We start from the raw sequence: 23,127 nt of genomic DNA on the forward strand, positions 1-23,127 counted from the left end.
ATTAATTCAGAAAGGTTTGACATACCTGCTGCACTTGTACTTTTAATAGTTAAGCGGAAAAGATAAAGTTATCAGCCACGAACTACACGTCTACTGTTTCCTGCTGTTGAGTGTGCGTGAGTCTGCGAGGGGGGGGGGGGGGCTGGTGTGAGGTAGGGATGGGGGAAGGCACCGGACATATACATCAAGGCAATTTAGTGTCAGAACTTGTTAAGTTGAATGAAAAATAGCCCTGTGCACAAAACTGCGGGTGACTTCAAACAACAAAGCCTGCCTCAAAAACAAATCATTTGCACAAATATTGGGCGAATTCAGCATTTAGGAAGTCAGTCTGGAAAATGGGTTTGAAGTTGTTTTTATTCAGAGCTTGTCTACAGAAATGGAATGCGCATGCTATTCTAAGGTGAGATTGAGTCACACCTATTTGGTTTGAGTTGATCTTGTTACAAGCCTGAAAGCACATACTTTGCCTGTCTCAATAAAAACAATATTTTTCCAACAGTACAAACTCACATTTTAGTTCGCAATCGACGTTATATTTATGTCACTGTTTTCCTGTGGATAGGTATATGAAACAATCACAATTCTTTTCAATATGAATCTAATAAAAATGCTGTAGTCTCTTGATCTGGAAATATAGAATAAGGTAAAAGATCAGATACTTTATTAACAGCAGAACATTTTTGACAGTTGTGTAAACATTTATCTTTGAAAATCATGGTAAATGCAGAGGTCATCTATTATATTTATATCCAAGTCTATCAACGTCATTAAAGGAAGTTAATTTTCAAGGTAGCAGGGCCGGATTTAGATGAAGACAGGCCCGAAGCTGTTCCACTTGTGAGGCCCCTCCCAATCCCCCACCCCCACGACTAGAGGAAGATGGTCCACCAGATTGACACCAATTTGCAGCCAAGCATGGCCAATGAGACAAGGGGCTGGAAAGCTGCGTTTTATTTATTTATTTATTTATTGCCAGGGCTAGTGTCGAGTTATTGGCTTAAAACACTATTATTCTGAAATGGAGGGCAAGGAAAATTACTGGAGAGTTGTTTAGAGACTACAGTGCGTTGTGTTTTCTCTGTTGTCAGCCGGGCAACCTTGGCAGCTTTTTAAGTTGCCAAATGACAGTTTAGGTGGCCATTTAAGATGGCTTGCATGACGCGTGCGATAATGTGCTCGGACGAAGTGCATAATTACCAGTCGGAATAATACAGTATCTCAACTCTTTTTACACATTGCAATTAATGCAATTTCTATTATTTCTTTACACTTCCAAACAAAATGTGGTTGGATTATTCAGTGTATGATCAACCTCGGTGAGACCAAGCGCAGGCTTGCCGATCGTTTCGCACAACACCTCCACTCAGTTCGCAATAACCAACCTGATCTCCCGGTGGTTCAGCACTTCAACTCCCCTTACCATTCCGAAACCGACCTTTCTGTCCTGGGCTTCCTCCATGGCCAGAGTGAGACCCACCGCATATTGGAGGAACTGCACCTCATATTTGCTTGGGTCGTTTGCACCCCAGTGGTATGAACATTGGCTTCTCTAATTTCAGGTAGTCCTTGCGTTCTCCCTCCTTTCTCCCTCCTTCCCCTCCCATTCCCAGCTCTCCCACAGCCTACTGTCTCCGCCTCTTCCTTTCTTTTTCATGACCCCCCCCCCCCCGACATCAATCTAAAGAAGGGTCTTGACCCGAAACGTCGTCTATTCCTTCGCTCCATAGATGCTGTCTTACCCGCTGATTTTCTCCAGCTTTTTTGTCTACCAATGGGATCCCACCACTGGCTACATCTTCCCATCTCCTCCCCGTTCGCAGGCTTTCCGTAACTCCCTGGTTAATTCTTTCCTTCCCACCCGAACAACCCCCTTTCCTGGCACTTTCCCTTGCAACTGCAGGAAATGATACACTTGTCGCTTTACCTCCTCCCTTGACTCCATTCAAGGACCCAAGCAGTCTTTCCAGGTGCGGCAGAGGTTCACCTGCACCTCCTCCAACCTCATTTAGTGCATCCACTGCTCTAGGTGTCAGCTGTTCTACATCGGTGAGACCAAGTGTAGGCTTGGCGATCGCTTCGCCCAACACTTCCGCTTGGTCCGCAATAACCAACCTGATCTCCCGGTGGCTTAGCACTTCAACTCCCCCTCCCATTCCAAATCCGACCTTTCTGTCCTGGGCCTCTTCCATGGCCAGAGTGAGGCCCATCATAAATTGGAGGAGCAGCACCTCATATTTCGCTTAAGCAGTTTACACCCCAGCGGTATGAACATTGACTTCTTCAATTTCAGGTAATCGCTACTTTCTCTTCCCCTTCCCAGTTCTCCCTCAAGCCCACTGTCTCCGCCTCTTCCTTTCTTCTTCCTGTCGCCCCCACCCTCACATCAGTCTGAAGAAGGGTCTCGGCCTGAAACGTCGCCTATTTCCTTCGCTCCATAGATGCTGCCTCACCCGCTGAGTTTCTCCAGCATTTTTGTCTACCCATTCACACAAGTTCTGTTATCCCACTTTCCTCACCCACTCCCTACACATTAGGGGCAATTTTACAGACAAGTTAACCTACAAAGCCAATACGTCTTTTGGATGCGGGAGGAAATCCACACGCTTGCTGAGAGAATGTGCAAATTCAACACAGACAGTGCCCAAGGACCGGATCGAACACAGATCTCTGGCGTGTGAGGCAGCAAGTCTATCAGCTGTGCCACTATATTTTGTTTTCCAACACACAAAAAATTACACATTGCTAACTTTGGTTACTAAAAAAATGAAAATATACATTTTCAGTTTTAAATCTCCAAGTGACGCTATGTCCCCCTTTACAGCTACTGTATATTTTAATTAAGTTCAAGACTATGGGGAAGTACATTGGCCATAAAGTTGCTGCCTAAAAGTGCCAGGAATTGATCCTGAATAGGCGTGCTGTCTGTTTGGAGTTTGCTCCTTTTACTTTAGATCGCATGGGTTTTCTCCGGGTGCTCCTGTTTCCTTCCACATTCCAAAGGTGTGCAAGAACCTATTTCAGACCCAACCCAAAACATAATATTTTCCTTTTGTCCAGAGATTCTGTCTGACCTGTTGAGTTACTCCAGCTTTTTGTGTCTATCTTCAGTTTAAACCAGCATCAGCAGTTCCTTCCTACACACACGATACTGTACGATAGAACTTTATTAATCCCAGGAGGGAAATTGAGTGTGTGTGTGTGTGTGTGGGTATATATATTACACACACACACACACACACACACACACACACACACACACACACGCACGCACGCACGCATGCACGCACGCACGCATGCACACACACACACACACACACACACACACACACACACACACACACACACACACACACACACACACACACACACACATATAGTTATATATTCATACATAAATATACACCGTTTTGTTTTCTCGTTTATAACGTTGTTTACAGAGTACTATGTTTACATATTCTGTTGTGCTGCTGCAAGTAAGGATTCATCTTTTGTTTTGATACTATCCCTGATTTCCCTTGTTATCCTCGGAAGGTAGTGCATCCGTGGATAACAAGGGAAATCAGGGATAGTATCAAAACAAAAGATGAAGCATACAAATTATCCAGAAAAAGCAGCCTACCAGAGGACTGGGAGAAATTCAGTCCAGCAGAGGAGGACAAAGGGCTTAATTAGGAAAGGGAAAATAGATTATGAAAGAAAACTGGCAGGGAACATAAAAACTGACTGCAAAAGTTTTTATACATATGTGAAGAGAAAAAGATTAGTTTAAACAAATGTAGGTCCCTTGCAGCCAGAAACAAGTGAATTGATCATGGGGAACAAGGACATGGCAGACCAATTGAATAATTACTTTGGTTCTGTTTTCACTAAGGAAGACATAAATAATCTGCCGGAAATAGCAGGGGACCGGGGGTCAAATGAGATGGAGGAACTGAGTGAAATCCAGGTTAGCCGGGAAGTGGTGTTAGGTAAATTGAATGGATTAAAGGCCGATAAATCCCCAGGTTCAGATAGGCTGCATCCCAGAGTACTTAAGGAAGTAGCCCCAGAAATAGTGGATGTATTAGTGATAATTTTTCAAAACTCTTTAGATTCTGGAGTAGTTCCTGAGGATGGGAGGGTAGCTAATGTAACCCCACTTTTTAAAAAGGGAGGGAGAGAGAAAACGGGGAATTACAGACCAGTTAGTCTAACATCGGTAGTGGAGAAACTGCTAGAATCAGTTATTAAAGATGCGATAGCAGCACATTTGGAAAGTGGTGAAATCATTGGACAAAGTCAGCATGGATTTATGAAAGGTAAATCATGTCTGACGACTCTTATAGAATTTTTCGAGGATGTAACTAGTAGAGTGTATAAGGAAGAACCAGTGGATGTGTTATATCTGGACTTTCAGAAGGCTTTCGACAAGGTCCCACATAAGAGATTAGTATACAAACTTAAAGCACACGGTATTGGGGGTTCAGTATTGATGTGGATAGAGAGCTGGCTGGCTGACAGGAAGCAAAGAGTAGGAGTAAACGGGTCCTTTTCACAATGGCAGGCAGTGACTAGTGGGATACCATAATATATATTAATGATTTGGACGAGGGAATTGAATGCAACATCTCCAAGTTTGCGGATGACACGAAGCTGGGGGGCAGTGTTAGCTGTGAGGAGGATGCTAGGAGGCTGCAAGGTGACTTGGATAGGCTGGGTGAGTGGGCAAATGCATGGAAGATGCAGTATAATGTGGATAAATGTGAGGTTATTCACTTTGGTGGCAAAAACAGGAAAGTAGACTATTATCTGAATGGTGGCTGATTAGGAAAAGGGGAGATGCAACGAGACCTGGGTGTCATGGTACACCAGTCATTAAAAGTAGGCATGCAGGTGCAGCAGGCAGTGAAGAAAGCGAATGGTATGTTAGCATTCATAGCAAAAGGATTTGAGTATAGGAGCAGGGAAGTTCTACTGCAGTTGTACAGGGTCTTGGTGAGACCACACCTGGAGTATTGCGTACAGTTTTGGTCTCCTAATCTGAGGAAAGACATTCTTGCCATAGAGGGAAGGTTCACCAGACTGATTCCTGTGATGTCAGGACTTTCATATGAAGAAAGACTGGATAGACTCGGCATGTACACGCTAAAATTTAGAAGATTCAGGGGTGATCTTATAGAAACTTACAAAATTCTTAAGGGGTTGGACAGGCTAGATGCAGGAAGATTGTTCCAGATGTTGGGGAAGTCCAGAACAAGGGGTCACAGTTTAAGGATAAGGGGGAAATCTGTTAGGACCGAGATGAGGAAAACATTTTTCACACAGAGAGTGGTGAATCTCTGGAATTCTCTGCCACAGAAGGTAGTTGAGGCCAGTTCATTGGCTATATTTAAGAGGGAGTTAGATGTGGCCCTTGTGGCTAAAGGGATCAGGGGTTATGGAGAGAAGGCAGGTACAGGATACTGAGTTGGATGATCAGCCATGATCATATTGAATGGCGGTGCAGGCTCGAAGGGCCGAATGGCCTACTCCTGCACCTATTTTCTATGTTTCTATGATTTCATTGTTCTAACTGGGCCGTGAGAGAGTAAAACACTCTTGACTCTTGACTTACTCCGCTAATGTGTGGGATAGAACTAGGGTGATCGGTGGTCGGCGTGGACTCGGTGGGCCGAAGGGCCTGTTTCCACGCTGTATCTTTGAATTAAACTAAAAGCACTAAAACCAGAGGGAGTCTAAAGAATGGTCTCTACCCAATTTCTTCTATCCAGAGTTGCTGGCTGCTCCATGGAGCTCCCCCGCACAATTAAAGCATGGAATAGTCTTCACCCTACCATAGTAACCCAACCAGACGCAACTAAATTTAAGGTGGCTCTTTTTTCCCAAAGAACCCATTTTTGCTTAAGTCCAAATCAAGTCAAGAGAGTTTTATTGTCATGTGTCCCAGATAGGACAATGAAATTTTTGCTTGCTGCAGCACAACAGAATATATAAACATAATCCCAAACAGGAGATAAAAGTTCAGTGTGTCTATATATCATCGACCATATATATATACACAATAAATAAACAGATAAAATGCAATAGGCTGTTATTGTTTAGCCCTCCACCACCTCCAGTTTAAATTCCATTTAGAATATTTATGGAGGACCAGGAAACCAGAAGCAAGAGTTACTCCAGGGAGTTACTCCAGATCCAGGTTCAGGGAGTGATTCTGCGTTGGTTTTCAGCGGTTGCGGCGAGGCGGCGACCGGACAGCAATGGCGGCCAAATCTCCCACAATTCAAAGTGAGGGAGAAAGTGCCCAGCGCCGGCCAGTTGCCATGGCAGTGGGCAAGCGCAGGACGGCCGATAATGTGCTGGCCGTGGTTGCGCACATGTGCAAGTTGGCCTGCCGTGCCGGCGGATGAGGAGCGAGCGGAGAGTGGAGACCCGGACATGGATACGGATGGCGGACGGAGACGGAGAGTGACAGAGAGAGAGAGAAAGAGAGAGATAGAGAGGGGGGCCCCGCAAAGAGTTGAATGGCAGGTGTCCTGCCTTGGCCAGAGGCCCCCTAGATTTTGGGGCCCTAGGCTTCAGCCCCTGAAGCCTAGTGGTAAATCCGGCTCTGCGAGGCCCCCCTGGATCTCGAGGCCCTAAGCTTAAGCTTATACGTAAATTCGGCCCTGCAAGGCAGGCTTAACAATAATATTCATTAACAACAAAGACACATTCTCTGTACTTCTTGTCTCTTCCTCTTTGAAATTTCAATGTTTCCACAAAATCAAGAAGAGAAGAATTATATAATTTTTGGTTCTATGTATTGAACTTCATTGTTTTGTTGTTTTTTATGGTGTTCACAGAGTACTACGTTTAAATATCTGTTGTGCTGCAGCAAGTAAGAAATTAATTGTTCCCTTTTGGGACATTTGACAATAAAACACTCTTGACTCTTCTTTCCAACGGAACTGCTGTCCTTTAGCTGACCGAACCTGGGGTTGCTGGAGGGGCATCACATTTGGCACCATCATTGGACCTGTGGTTGGAATTACACCGGATGCCCTCTAAAGAATTGATTGCCTTTCATTGTGATATATCTTTGGATCAAACGTTCTGCCAAAATTCATTGCCAAGTTTGAAACACGAACAGCAGTCACTTGGGTCTCGAATTAGAGGGGGACGCAGCTTATGTGGAAACAATCCTGGATCGTCATTTTTTTTTAAAGCTTACCTCTTTAATGGTCTAAATGTTTTTTTCCTGGACTCAAAGTCAATATCGTTCTCTCAGATTGATCTTCTGTGCATTTCACCGGGATGTTTTAACAGATGGTATCAAAATACAAGCTATTGTTGAGAGAGGAAATTCTCACAATTGAAAGAAATAGTCTGTCAGATTTTTGTCTTTCAACAGATTAGATCTATTATTTGATGTTTAGTCAAAGAATATAAATTTTATAACTATTTGTAGCAAAATGAGTTTCAATATAAATGCTTACTTTAGACATGTTTGTTTTATATGTATCTGAACTTTTTTAGGTTTTTATGATGTTTACAGATTACAATGTTTATATATCTGTTGGACTGCTGCAATTTTTATGGGCCCGTCCCACTTAGGTGACTTTTTAGGCGAGTGCAGGAGACTCTACGCTCGCCACATGGTCGCCACATGTTCACTGGTGTTCTCTGGTGAGTCTCCTTCATGGTCACGAGGAGTTCCTGCATTCTGGGAACTAGTCGCGGCCTCAGCATGGACGCCGCAAATTTTTCAACATGTTGGTCGCCATGGAGATAATCGATAATCCTGTAATCGTAGGTGCAGTTGTAGTGGGGTCACCATGTCATTATGGGTAGTCGAGGTAGTCGTAGGTAGTTTTAGTTAATCGCCTTTGCTGACCGGTCATTTACATTGGCTCATTGGGGAAAAAAAACATAAGCAGTAGTTTTCAGAACCAAGAATAACCGACAAAACCATAAAACAAATTGCCCGAGTGATTGCAAAACGGCACAACATAGAACTGGTATGAATGGGTGATTGATGTTTGGGGTGGCCTCAGTGGGAAGAAGGGCCGATTCCAATTGTGTCTGGGCAAAAGAACACCATTCTGTGTAGGGAAATTCCGTAACTCTGTATGGCTATGCAAACCCACTCACCCACTCCATGCCCTGAAGGTGATCAAGAGCAGCATCTTCAGTCAGAGACTGATTGCACCAATGTGCAAAACTGAGAGACATAGGAAGTCTTGTATACCAGCTGCTATAAGGTTATATAATGCGCATAAATAAATGCACTTTTTTTAATTTTTTTTTTAGTATTCATTCATTGTATTTTAACTTGTATTTTAACTTGTATTTTAACTTGTTAAGTATGGAAGCTATTTGAGGAAATGTGTGGTGTTATGTCTGTCTTGAAGCTGTCGTGGCACTGTAATTTCCTGTAAAGGATTAATAAAGGTATAATCATAATCAACAACATACCTGGGCCTTGAATCTCCATTTCACTAATAACATTTAAAAAGCGAAGAAAACATTTGTGTGCATTCTTACTTAGCAGTTATGAATATTTAACAAAGCCACTCTTAATATTTTCTTGCCTTATAAACCATGTGTCTTGCTGTTACAATGCACACATAAAAATGGTGTGATTTCATTTTTTTTACTTTATGCCAAATGTATGCAGTTTCACTGAATGCAAGCACATTATCACACAATTAGATGCAAAAAATCCTCATGCACCACATTACTTCTGCTGTGAAATCATGACAATCTGCAGAAGGAACTCCATATGGAAGTGTAATAAGGACGGATCATAAAATAGTCGACCGTGGTTTAAGTGCAGCAGCAGCATCTGCTGATTTCACAGCTCCACAAGACACCAGTTAGAATTGTCATTCAGAAAGGATTCAATGTATGGTGCGAGGGTGTGGCAGAAATCATAGCAACAAAGATTGTGAGTTAGTACCAAAGGTTGAACTGAAAAATAAAATTTCACAGTGGAAGACCCACTCCAGAGATTTGAGTGCAATGCTGACCTTGTGTGCTGGTTATGTGGGGTTAACATATGTGACCATGTGGGTTTCCCTCAGGTGCTCCAGTTTCCTCCCACATTGAAATGTTGTGCTGGTTAGTACGTGAATTGAATGCTATGAATTGCCCCCAATGTACTTGGGTTGCAGGAGAATCAGGAGAATTGATGAGTGCTTGTGGGACTGAAGGCCTGTCTAAAATGCTGCATAGGTCTGTTAGTAGGACGTAGGATATCAGAGGACATTTTTCAACTCGTCGTGGCATGGGTAGATTTGGTAGAGGAAGCTTGTCTTTGCTCCTTAACAGAGTGGAGGAGAAAGTCACAAATGCTCTCTTGAAGGAATATGCAGAAATTCCAAATGAGAAATAGCAGAGAGTCATAGTCATAGTCAAACATCATAGAAACAGGCCCTTCGGCTCAACTTGCCCATGCCGACCAACATGTCCCATCTATACTAGTCCTACTTGACTGCATTTGGCCCATTGCCCTCTAAACCTGTCCCATCCATTTATCTGTTGAAATGTTTCTTAAATGTTGTGATAGTACCTAAGGGTTTAAATGGCTCCCAAACGTTATCAAGATTTGTGATTGTGGAGAATACAGCTGGTGTGCAGGGTAAAGGAGTGAGGCAGTAGACAGTTGTACCTAATTTAGTTTAGTTTAGTTTAGAGATACAGCACGGAAATAGGCCCTTCGGCCCACCGTGTTCACACCACCAGCGATCTCCAAATATTAACACTATCCTACACTAGGGACATTTTTTACATTTACCAAGCCAATTAATCTACAAACTTGTACGTTTTTGGAGTGTGGGAGGAAACCGCAGATCTCAGAGAAAACCCACGCAGCTCACGGGGAGAACGTACAAACTCCGTACAGACAAACACCCGTAGCCAGGACCGAACCCGGGTCTCTGGCGTTGTAAGCTCTGTAAGGCAGCAACTCCTCTGCTGTGTCACAGTGCTGCCGTTCTTGTAGCACTAAGTATTCAGAGAATAACTTCAAGATGGGAATTAGTTTCAGCATTATAGTAAATCTCTGATAACACCTGCCCCCCAGAGTTTATGTGGACTGGGTCTGTGAAATTGCTGGATTATTGGACCTTTTCACACCCCTGTAATCACTTTTATTTAGACATTACACAAAAGCATGAATGTTGTGACTTGTGAACCAAACCATTCAGAAACTGAGGTTGGTTGATATAAAACTCACTACTCATCAAGAGAAGCCGACATTCTCTTGGAGATCCCTTCTGTAGAATCTGCAAACTCAAAGTGCATTGAGATTTTTTTTTTTAACACAAAGCTAATAAATAGTTAACTACAGTTTAAATGGGTGTAAGTAGCTACTTAATGTCATAACTTTGGGTGTAGGCAGGTGAACTTGCGGAATTACATATTTACAAGGAGAGTATGCTGTAGCTGCCAGGACACCTCTGAATATTCTGTCACCTTTGCTGGGACAATATGGATGGTCCAGAAGCTTCCGAGGGTAAAATCCAGTTACCCAAAATCTGTCTCTTTTATTATAGACAATAGACAATAGGTGCAGGAGTAGGCCATTCGGCCCTTCGAGCCAGCACACCCATTCAATGTGATCATGGCTGATCATCCTGGCTGATCAACATTATGGTGTTGAGGGATTGCTCCCTGGACATTCAAATGGCAGAATATTAAGTGACCAGATAAGCTGTGTGTTAAGCAACAGGGATACGCCTTTAACAATATATATTAATATATAAGATTTCAACCTCATGTTTAGTTTAGTTTAGAGATACAGCGATGAAACAGGCCCTTTGGCCAACTGAGTTTGCGTCGACCAGCGGTCACCCATATACTAGTTCTACACTACACATACTAGAGACAATTACAGAAACCAATTAACCTACAAACCTGCGCATCTTTTGGGAGGAAATCGGAGCACCCAGAAAAACCCATGCGGTCACAGGGAGAATGTTCAAACTCCACACAGCCAGCACTCGTAATCAGGATCAAACCCGGGACTCTGACACTGTGCCGCCCCAAGTCTTCTCTGAACTCATCATGTATGTTCCCCACCTCATCTTGAGTATTCCCCAGCAATAAAACATTTTCCAATGAAGCAGTTGAGCTTAAACGGGATTGCGAAACGCAGCCTCTGTGAGTCAAATGAGAGCCAGTTCATTTACTGCTGTGGACCACGCACTCTCTGTGTAAAGCAAGCCATTTTTACGTATGTTTTGGAGATGAGATGGGGTGGGAGATTGCAACCTTCACGCGGTCCACCCTGTTTCGACGAATGCAATCAACCTGGCGTGCACAAACGGAAGGGCAAACAGAACAAGTTGTCTTACAACTTTAGGCTGTGCACACCATATGCAAGCAGAAGAAGGAGATGAGATATTATTGGTGTTGATCATCACTCATTCTCAAGTAAGACAACAGCACGAAGTCCATAGTGTGATATGTATGGAGATGGTTGATTAGACCAATCTGGGCTCGAAAGAATTTTCCACACAGGTTACTGAGATGGAGGAATGATGTGTCATCGATGACTTTCAATTTCCAACGTGTTCCTTTCTTCTTTTCCTCCATTAAAAATAAAGTTCTTTGATGAGATGTAATCATTCTTCTGATATACAAATATTCAGCCATCATCCCTTAATCAATCCAAAGCAAGGAAGTGTACTTCTGCCATAACTTTCCTGATGTCAACCTGGTGTACCCTGGTCTGCCTCTGGTAAGTAGACAACCATATTAAAAACATCCCTTCAACTCAGTCAGTCAGTGAGTGTTCAGCAGGTATGTTATCAATTACCTTGAGTTTTCAAGGGTATCAATACCCATATAGACATCTGTGGAGAAAAAGGATGGGTGACGATTCGGCCCGGAACACTACTTCAGACAGGCCTGTCAACTCTCATTGCATTCTATCAGTCTCAATGTCTCGCAACAAGCTTGTAGCACATTTATTTTTCCACTGGAGACCATTATTTGTTTTTCCCATTCTCTTCAGAATGTTTATCCCTGCCCTTCTCTTCCTATAGCTATCCAATAACCTGCCTGCCTTGTGAATGCAGGTCAATTAAATGTTCCTCTACACTTCCATCTTCATTGGCTTGGTTGATGTGTGCTTGTATGCAGAGACCACTATATTGATGATCTGAAGCGAGCTTAACTTTGAGGGAACATTCCAGCCGGCTGTTTGTCCTTTATTCATACCTCCAAGCTTACTTGTAATAAGTCAAGTTATTTTACAGTGTGATGTGTATCATTGTACACCACAATAATAGTTCTAAATGTTTGCTCAAAATATTAAAAAGAAATTCTGATACAAAATATCTGACATGAAACACAAGGCATAGATTTATACTTATAACCTGAGCGAAAAAAATCTAAATAATGTGCAGAACTGGACTTTTTGCTCAGGGAATCACAGATTGGAGACCAAACTATATACTGTAGTTTTAATGTGTAGGAACGAACTGGTTTATACCAAAGACACTGAATGCTGGAGTAATAATAATAATAGCACAGCAATAACAACAACACCAACTATTACTACTACAACAACAGTAGTAATAATAATAATAATAATAATAATAATAATAATAATAATAATAATAATAATAATAATAATAATAATAATTATAATAATAATGATAATAATAATAATAATAATAATAATAATAATAATAATAATAATAATAATAATAATAATAGTGGGTCAAGCTCTCTGAAGGAAAAGAATAGGTGACGTTTTGGGTCAGAACCCTTAGAATGTAGTTTTATGCTATTTCGCTTGAACGGGAGGGAATACTTTGTCTCCATTTTGGACATGTGATCCACTCTGTCCACATTTTCACTTTGTCTGTGCCGTGCTGAATTCTCGGTAGTCAGGATAGAGATCCACCGGTAAGAATCAAGGATCATCTACTCCATAACATACAACGGATTTCAAGAAGTGAGCATTAGCTTTTGCAAAGAAGAGCTCAGGAGACCCCCTTCCCCTCCCCACCCCACCCCACATACACACACACAGGCACCCCACCTCCGCACAACCACCAAGGCCACCACATCTTAAAGTTTGCACGCATGTCTGAATGTCTTGTTTAAAAATATACAGGAAGGAAGTCTTACCCTTATTAGATCTTTCACAAATTTAGATAAATGAAGCAGTTTTGAAGTTTATTATTAATGTAGAATGTACTTGGTGGCAAAATTCTGTAAAATTTATAAATATCTTTGTAAGTTCCCTGGTCTCCTGACCAATATTTATTCTACAATCAAAATCACCAAAACTGATTGACTCATCTTTCTCATTTTATTTCCTTGGCATGAAAGGCAATTTGTTAAACACAAGACAATCAGGTTTAGTGATGCTGATTGAAGAATCAATATTGGTCAGGAGACCGGAGAATTTACAACACTTGTTCGTTTAACAGAATTGTACCATTGAGTTCAAAAGGTGCGCGCGTCTGTGTGCTTACAGTGTCTCTCCATAGTGTCTCACTCATATGCATCTGTGTACATGTGTGCACAGCAGATCATAGCATCCTATCATCCTGATAATGGTCATACCACTGGTTATGGACCAGGACCTCTAATCTATGACTAGTTTTGGGCCCCCTATCTGAGGAAGGACGTGTTGACATTGTAGAGGGTCCAGAGGAGATTGAGGCGAATGATACCAGGGATGACTGGATTAACATATGATGAACATTTGATGGCACTGGAACTGTTTTCACCGGAGTTTAGAATGATGAGGGGGACTTCATTTAAATTTACCAAATGGTGAATGGACGGGATAGAGTGGATGTAAAGAGGATATTTCCACTGTAGAACCAGAAGGCAAAGCCTCAGAATAAAAGGATGTACCTTTAGAAAGACAAGGAGGATTTCTTTTTAGTCAGAGGGTGGTGAATCTGTGGAATTATTTGCCACAGAAGGCTGTGGAGTCATTGGGTATTTTTAAAGCAGAGATCAGCAGATACTTGATTCATAAGGGTTTCAATGGTTATGGGGAGAAGGCAAAATGGCGTTGAAAGGAAAAGACAGATCAGTCATGATTGAACGGCAGTGTAGATTCTTTGGGCTGAATGGCTTACTTCTGCTCCTATGACATGAACTTATGAACTCTTTGTAAACACTCAGTGGTTGTCGGTGTGTGAAGACCATCGCTTATTAGAATAATTCACACACTGGCATCTTCCACTCCTCAACATGGAAAACAAGTCATTCCCAAACTCCAAAGGTACATGGATAAGACAGGTTTAGAGGGATATGGGTCAAATGCATGCAGGTGCGACTAGTCTAGTTGGGACATATTGGCCGGTGTGGGCATGTTGGGCCAAAGGACCTGTTTCCAAGCTGCAAGACTCTATGACTCTATGACTCCAATAGAAGCATTTGTTATCAGACCACAAGTCAATTTCCTGTGATGTTGCTACTGTATGGTGACTTTCAGATGGTGTTGGAGACTAGAGAGAGCTGCATGCACAAATCCAATTGAAATCTTCTGTTGGGTCTTCTACACTTCCTTTGATATAAGTTATTGATTTGATATTCAATAGCAACACTTGCAGCAAGTGAGTTCATCACGGCATAGTTCTATAAATAAGTATGAGAAATAAATACATTGTTCAATATGAAAGTAATTTTTCCTAATATTATTGGATTATTGGGGGGCACATGTTTAAGGCTTGTTCAGTGCTCTCAAATCATGACATTCCAACACGAAATTACAGAAGACAAAAGATCGACCCAATTGTGTTCAAATATCAAAGAATGGTAGCTGTTCAAGGTCTCCTGTGGGGATGCTGTTTAAAAACTTGCTTTATTTAAAAATAAATTTCACACAAATTGAGTAGAACAATGTCTGTCAGCTGCTTCCTGTCATTTATGCAGTTAAACCTGTTAGACAATTCACAGGCTCAAATTTTCTTAGGTGCTTGAATTATCCGCAGCCAGGATAAGGGAGGTGGGGCTGAACATTTTGAACAGTGAGGCTGATGCCTCAGGCCCTAAATTAAATCAGAACTGATTGGGGTTGATTGTGGTGATAGTGAACCGGCACTGAAGTCGTGGAAATTATACAGGTCTCCGCTGGTTTTAAACGGCCAATTTATGAACACCCCATTCATACGAATCTGTCATTACATGTAAAGTACTTTGGGACATCCTGGGGCCATAAGGGCAGGGGAGTGGGATATTGGTTTAGAAAACTGAATGTAATGTAACTATTTCTGCAGGATGATGAAGGGGAATACAACATCTATTCCATTTTCCATTTATCCCCTTTCTTTCCCCCCTCTCCTCCGATCTCTTCCACCCACATTTTTTCTTCCCGCTGTACATTTCACCCCCTTTCTCTCCATATTGACACCTTTTTGTCTCCTTTACATCTCTAACCTTTGTCACTTACTCCACCCATCAGTCTATAACCCCCCCCCCCCACACACACACCCCCCTCCCCACACCTGTGTCCACCTACCAGTTGCCAGGCTATGCCCGGCCTCATCTCTTTTTTCCAACTTTCTCTCCCCTCTCCGAACAGTGTAATGAACGGTTCCGTCCCGAAACGCCACCTGTCTATTCCTTCCCCGGGTGCTGCCTGACCCATTGAGTTCCTCCGTACTTTGTGTTTTGTTCAAGATCTGCCTGTTTGGTGTCAAGCTTCTATTATAAACCAAGGTGTTTTCTGTAAAAAAATAATCATGCACTTACTCAGCAAGATGCTTTAAAGGCTCACCACTGATTTTCCCCACACCCTTGGTTTCATAGCCTTTCTGGATTAAACATTTTGCCGGACCAACAAAGGTCAGGACCTCCGAGAGGAGTCCAACTGTACCAGTAATGGTCCACCTAAGCTGCATAGGGTCCAGGAAACCGGCCTGCAAATTTGGCCTCAGGTCGGCCAGTGTTCCAGAGCCCCGGCCGTAGGAGGCAGATTCGACCTGCTGAGCGGTCGGAGAAGTCGACTATGGGAACAGACCACATTTTCAGGGGGACTTCGGGAGGGATTTCAAGTGCGCTCTTGTAATTTTGCCTGGATTAAAGGGGGTGCCGGACCACCAGTTGCAGGAAAACCTGTACTAAAATAACATTTGTACTCGCACAGTACAATAAACCTCTATTATTGTCACAATGAATATATTACATGACCAGGTTAATCATTGCTCAATGGTGTGCAGATGTTTTTTATACCAAAGAGCAGAATATAACTTGTTCCTCTGGCGACTATTATACATTGTTGAAGCAGAACTGTTTAAGCTCAGTTCTCTATAATGAAGTTTAATGAAGGAAGTCCTAATGGAAAAAAATACATTAGGCGCCCTCAAAAAAGTTTCCATTGAAGAATTGTGGGGAAAATAACTGATGTGAAACTTTAATGCAAAACATAATTTCAGTTTCGGGTACAAATGTTAAAGGTGTGTCAGAGGGAGGTGTCAGCCATGGCTTGGCCGGGTCACTCATTCCACTGAATCAGAGAGCTGTAGACTTATGCCCCCTCCAGGACACAGACAGCTGATCTTCCATGGTGAAGAAGTGCTACAGTTTAACATGTGCTCATTCTTGAGAGACTCTTAGACCAAGGCCCTGTTCACTCCTTCTCAGGAAGAACACACAAAAAAAATGTGCACCATGATTTCATAACTGATGTTCTAGCCAAGATTTATCTCTCAACCTCTCCGAGGTCTTCACGAAAATCTTCAACCTGTCCCTGTCCAAATCCATCATCCCACCGTGCCTGAAGTCTGCCACAATCATCCCACTACCAAAAAAGCCTGTTATCAGCAGCCTTAATGACTACCGACCGGTCGCTCTCACACCAGTCATCATGAAGTGTTTCGAGAGGCTGGTCCAGCAGCACATCAAAGCCAGCCTCCCGCCCACCTTCGATCCACACCAGTTTGCCTAAAGAGCAAATAGGTCCACTGAGGATGCCATCGCCACTGCTCTTCACACTGCACTGACCCACCTCGAACACCAGGGGAGCTATGTGAGGATGCTTTTCATTGACTTTAGCTCCGCCTTCAATACCATCATCCCTAGCAGACTGGTCACCAAACTCATAGATTTAGGACTCTCCCAACCCATCTGCCTCTGGATCAAGGACTTTCTGTCTAACCGCCCCCAGGCCGTCAGACTGGGCCATCACCTCTCCACCCCCATCACACTCAGCACCGGCTCCCCACAGGGCTGTGTGTTGAGCCCCCTCCTCTACGCCCTCTACACCCACGATTGTGCCCCCGCCCACTCCACCAACACCATCGTCAAGTTTGCGGACGACACGACTGTGGTTGGACGTATCTCAGGAGGAGATGAGACAGCCTACAAGGAAGAAGTCCAAAGACTGGCAGCGTGGTGTTCAGACAACAACCTCATCCTAAACACCACAAAAACAAAGGAAATTATCATAGACTTCCGTAAGAACAGTGCAGCCCCCAAACCCCTATTCATCAATGGGGACTGTGTGGAAAGGGTCTCAGACTTCAGATTCCTGGGCACACAAATTACGGAGGATCTCTCCTGGACTACAAACACCACCACAGCAGTCAAGAAGGTCCAGCAGCGACTCTACTTTCTGAGGATCCTCAGGAAAAACAACCTGGAGGAGAAGCTGCTGGTGTCCTTCTACCGCTGCTCCATCGAGAGTGTGCTGGCGTACTGTATAACCACATGGTATGCCAGCTGCTCTGCAGCGGACAGGAGAGCCCTTCAAAGGGTCATCAACACCGCACAAAAAATCACTGGCTGCCCACTGCCTTCCCTGAAGGACATCTTCAGCTCTCGCTGCCTTGGCAGGGCAGCCAACATCCTGAAGGACCCTTCCTACCCTGGACACAACCTGTTCCACCTGCTGCCCTCTGGCAGACGGTACAGGTCTTTCAAAACTCGCACAAACAGACTCAGAGACAGCTTCTACCCCATAGCCATACGTGAACTTAACAATGCAAAATAAGAAATAACACTCACATTCAACTTAATGGTTCTACCTCAGCTGCTATTGTTATTTATCTGTAATTTTTTTAAATATGTATATATTTTTACCTTTTCTTATATATTTAAAATTGCTCTTGTGAATCGCACCGTGGGATTGACTTTTAAATTTCGTTGTACCATGTCCAATGACAATAAAGAGATTCATTCATTCATTCTGACTAATGGGGGAGTATAGGACAAGATGGCTCAGCTTCAGAATAAAGGGACATACCTTTAGCAAAGAGATGAGCAGGAATCTATGGAATTCATTGCCACCGACGGCTGTGGAGGCCAAATCTTTGGGTGTTTTTAAAACAGAGATTGACAGTTTCTTGATTAGTATGGGCATCAAAAGTTACGGGGAGAAGGCAAGAGATTGAGAGGGAAGGATAGATCAGCCATGATTGAATGGTGCGGTAGACCTGATAGGACGAATGGCCTAATTCTGCTTCTATGACGAACCAACAATAATGAAGCATATTAGCTGGGTATTAAGAGTTTGTGTTCCGTGGGATCTTGCTCTGTGTACATTGGTTAACATGCTTCCAAAGGACGATTATGCATCAGAAATTTTTCATTAGCCTGTAAAATGCTTTGGGACATTCTGTGGTCATACGGGCAGGGGAGTGGGATGTTGCTTTACAAAAATGTATGCACTATAACTAGTTCTGTGGGTAGATAAATGAGAAACCGACCACAAGGTCAAGAATGTTGTGGCAATAGACAACGTATTGTTGACTCACATAGCTGTGTTCTATTTATCATGTCCTGTCTTTAATTCACTGACTTTGGATTGTAGAGAGTGTGACTGGTGTGTTAACAGATTGTAAAACTACAGAAAAATAGTCAGATAAAGAAATCGCTAAAAGGGTGGTGGTAAACATGTTTGACAATAAGTAGAAACAAGGACACAAAGTGCTGGTGTAACTCAGTAGGTGAAGCAACATCTCCGCAGGACACAGATGGGTAAAACTTCAGGTCGCGACCCGATATTGTGTTTTTATTTCAATTACTTGCTTTCTTCTTGTGGTTTGGCACAATCTAGCGATATCTTTTTATGAATCAATGGGCTGGAATTTCTTCAATAGGAACTGTACCTTTACTGTCCCTTGAAAATAACCCTCTGCATTGCAGCAGAAGGAACTGCAAACAGCTCTTCTGGGGAGTTTGCATTCCCTGTGGTGAAGCAATTGGTGCAAAGGTAATTGAAATAGATGCAAACCATTGGACTAACTGGACTCTTTTAAATGCAAACTTCAATCTATGCTATTCAGCAGAACATAGGTGGAAAAACTGATACGGAGCCTCTAACCTTCATCACAGCCTGGTTCAGAAACATGAATGCCCAGGAATGAAGGGGATTACAGAGAGTGGTAGACACTGCCTGGTCCACCACAGGAACTGATCTCCCCACCATCGAAGAGATCTGTACAAGGCGCTGTCTCAAAATGACAGCCAAATATCACCACAACACACTGGCCATAATCTCATTTTGGGCGCACCATTGACAAGAAAGTACAGGACCCTGAAAACCATGACCACTAGACTCGAAAATAGCTTATTTCCAGTAACCGTAAGGATATTGAACACCACACAACACTAACCTCAGCAAATATGAACTTCTATGGACTGTCTTAGGTTGCACTATGGACTTAGTTTTTTTGTTCTAGTACATTAAACCCTGACAATAACGGACCACGGTGGGGGGATGATGTCCATTATTGCTGATTATCAGTTATAACCATGAGAGGGGTAAAGTTTAACCAAGGCTGTGAGGGAAGAAACGTGGTGCTGGAGGGGGGGGAGGGTAGGTGGGTTAAACAAGCAGGAATTCACAGGCCGGGTGGCCACAACTCCCCCGGCCCCACACGAGGTGCCTCAGGGACCGGTTCGATGCTCTCGCCACCTTCATGCTGCTCGCACTCTCCGCTCTGCAGGCTGCATATGATCCGTGTACTCATCCGACCCCAGTGGGACGTCCAGTAGCACCTATTCCACGTGATCCCTTGCTGCAGGGCCTCTAGCACCCTCTCTGCCAAAACCTTGACACGCGGGTTTAGTGTCCATCCGCCTCTGCAGTCTCCATGCCTTGGGCTGCCTACTGCAGCTGATCCTGGCACCAACCAGAGCACCTCCAAGGATGTGGGGAAAGCGAGGGACGAGGGGAGGTGGCGAGACTATTGGGCCTGTCCCACTTACACGACTTTTTCGGCGACTGCTGGCTCCCATCATAGGTCATTGCAGGTCGGCGAAAACTTTCAACATATTGAAAATTCAGCGGCGACCAGAAAGACACTACGACTCTTTGGGCAACTGAGGAGACTACTCACGACCATACAGGCGACACCCTTGGCGACATATCGAGGGGTATGGTTGTGAGTAGTCGCCCAAAGAGTCGTACCTTGTTCTGGTCGCTGCTGGATTTTCAACATGTTGAACGTTTTCGTCGACCTGTAACGACCTATGATGGATACCGACAGTCGCCGAAAATGTTGCGTAAGTGGGACAGGCTCATATGTCTTTACACGCTCAACCCAACTTAGTTCAGTTAGTTTATTGTCATGTGTACCGAGGTACAGTGAAAACCCTTTGTTGCGTGATAACCAGTCAGAGGAAAGACAATACGTGATTCCAATCGAGCCATCCACAGTATAGAGCAGGCACGTGCCATCAGGGTAGGCAAGGTAGGCACTGCCTGCACTGACTAACATTATGAAATGGTAATTATGCCAATCTAAGAGACCGATCTCTTAGGTAAGCATAATTCTCCGTGCCTTTCAACTGCAGTACTTGTAACACGTGAAGGTCTGTGCAGCCCACATGCCGTCGGCGCTGCTTCAAGTCGTCAATTTCAAGCGGGGCTGAAGGCAGCTGAAATTCTGCCTTTGCAGCACTGCGTAGGTGCAGCAGCCCACTGCGCATGCGCAGCACAAGTTTCTTGGCGGGTTTTTCAAATATGGATTGTCATTATTTAAGAGTATTTTAGGAAACAAAGAGTGAAGAATGGAGTTCGTGGACCGATAATATGGTAAGTACATTTCTCGGTGCTTTATGTTTTTAAATACCGTATTTCCCGGGGTGGGGGGAGAGCTTCTTTCACAGTGTTTGAGGAGTCTGGCCCGGGATAAAGTTGCGGGGAGGGCAGGATCAAGGTGCAGGAGGCGATAGGGGTCGTTAACCCACTTGCAACAATCCGGGCACGGAGCGACCGGGTCCGGACAGTCCCTTCTGCCGGCCCCCGCTCACCTCTGGCAGTGCTCTCCATCTGAAAACCTCTCTCCTGCCGCCCGCCGGCCTCACTCATGTCAGCCGCTTCCCGCAAATCAGCTGACATGAGCGAAGCCGGCGAATGGCAGGTGAGAGATGTTCAGCCGAAGAGCACTGCCAGAGGTGAGCGGGCCGGCAGAAGGTACCAGTTCTGCAGTCCGGACCGGGCGGCCGCTCGCAGCCACCCGAGCTGCTTCCTTCCTCGGAAGTGGCGGCCAGTTCTGCTGTCCGTGCCGGAGCGCTGCGGCAGCGGTGAGTGAGTCTGACATGATCTCCGACCCTCTCCTTCTCAACACTCCTGCCCTCCCCACATCTTTAACTCCTGGCACAGACTCTTCACATGCTGTGAAAGGAACTCTCCCTCCAATTGCTTCCTTGAATTAGTATTGTCATTCAATAAGATGACAACTGATTCAACTTGTACCGGTGTGCTCCCATTTTTCCCACCATCCCTCCATCTGCCTTCATCCTCCATCCCCCACCCATTCAATAATTAAAAAATGAAGCGGATTTAGAAGCCTTAGGCAAATTGAATTGTTACTTATTTTTATTTTTTTATCTTTACGGAGGGAACAATCTGCGCATGCGCGGTTCAAGATTTTTTTTTAAAGCCGACTGACTGCCTACCTTGAGTAATTACTCACAGCACGTGCCTGGTATACAGATACATGATAAAGAAAATAACGTGAATAACGTTCAGTGCAAAATAAAGCAGGTAAAGTCTGATCAATGATGGTCCGAGGGTCTTCAATGAGGTAGATAGTAGTTCAGCACCGCTCTCTAGTTGTAGGTAGGTTGGTTCAGTTACCTGATAACAGCTGGTAAGAAACTATCCCTGAATCTGGAGGTTTGCATTTTCACACTTCTATACATTTGCCTGATGGGAGAGGGGAGAAGACGGAGTGGCCATGGTGGGACGTCCTTAATTATTTTGTTGGCCTTGCCGAGGCAGTGTGAGGAATAAATTGAGTCAATGGAAGGGAGGTTGGTTTGTGCGATGACCTGGACTGCATCCACAATTCTTTTCAATTGCTTGTGGTTTTTGAATGGAGCTGTTCCCAAACCATAATGTGATTCCCTGGATGCTTTCAAGAGAGAGCTAGATAAGGGATATGGGGAGAAGACAAGAACGGGGTAATGATTGGGGATGATCAGCCATGATCACATTGAATGGCGGTGCTGGCTTGAAGGGCCGAATGGCCTACTCCTGCATCTATTGTCTATTGGTCGGTGGGGGCGCTGCAAGCCGGCAGCCCTGCCAGCAGCATGTTTGTTTTTTCTACATTTTTTGCTTTTCTAGTATGTCTAAATGTATGTTTTTAATGTTTCTCGGTGTGTCTTGTGTGGGGGGGGGGTTGTGGGGGGGTTAGGGGGAAACCTTTTCGGTCACCTCCTCCACGGAGAGGCGGCCTTTTTCCATGTCGCCTCCCCTATGGCCAAACAGCAAGGATCGGTCTTTCCCGGAGATGCGCCCGGGGCTTCAGTTTCAGCAGTGGGCGCAGCGCAGGACACTCGTCGCAGAGCGGGCGAGCCCTCGCTGGGGGTCGCCGGAGGGGAGCACTCCGTTCGCTGGCCCACGACAGCCTGAAGCCGCGGTCTGCGGAGCTCCAGCTGGCGCAGCGTCCGCAGCCTGGGATCCCTCGTTGGGGACCCAGGTGGAGAAGAGCTCCGACTGCCGGCCCGTGGCCAACTTCTACCGCGGGTGTGATGTGGACTTCCCATCCTGAGCGGGGTCCCTCGCCGGGGACCCCTGGAGAAGAGCTCCAACCACCGGCCCTGCAGTCTGCAGTGCTTCTGGCTGTGGAGCGGTGGGGACTTTAAATCTTCGACTGCCGGGCCTGCGGCCTACACCATCTTGAAGCCGCGGTCTCTGGTGGGGAGGCACCGATTCAGGATTTACCTGGACTT

This window comes from Amblyraja radiata, chromosome 1 (genome assembly GCF_010909765.2).
Source record: "Amblyraja radiata isolate CabotCenter1 chromosome 1, sAmbRad1.1.pri, whole genome shotgun sequence".
Classification (NCBI taxonomy): Eukaryota; Metazoa; Chordata; class Chondrichthyes; order Rajiformes; family Rajidae; genus Amblyraja; species Amblyraja radiata.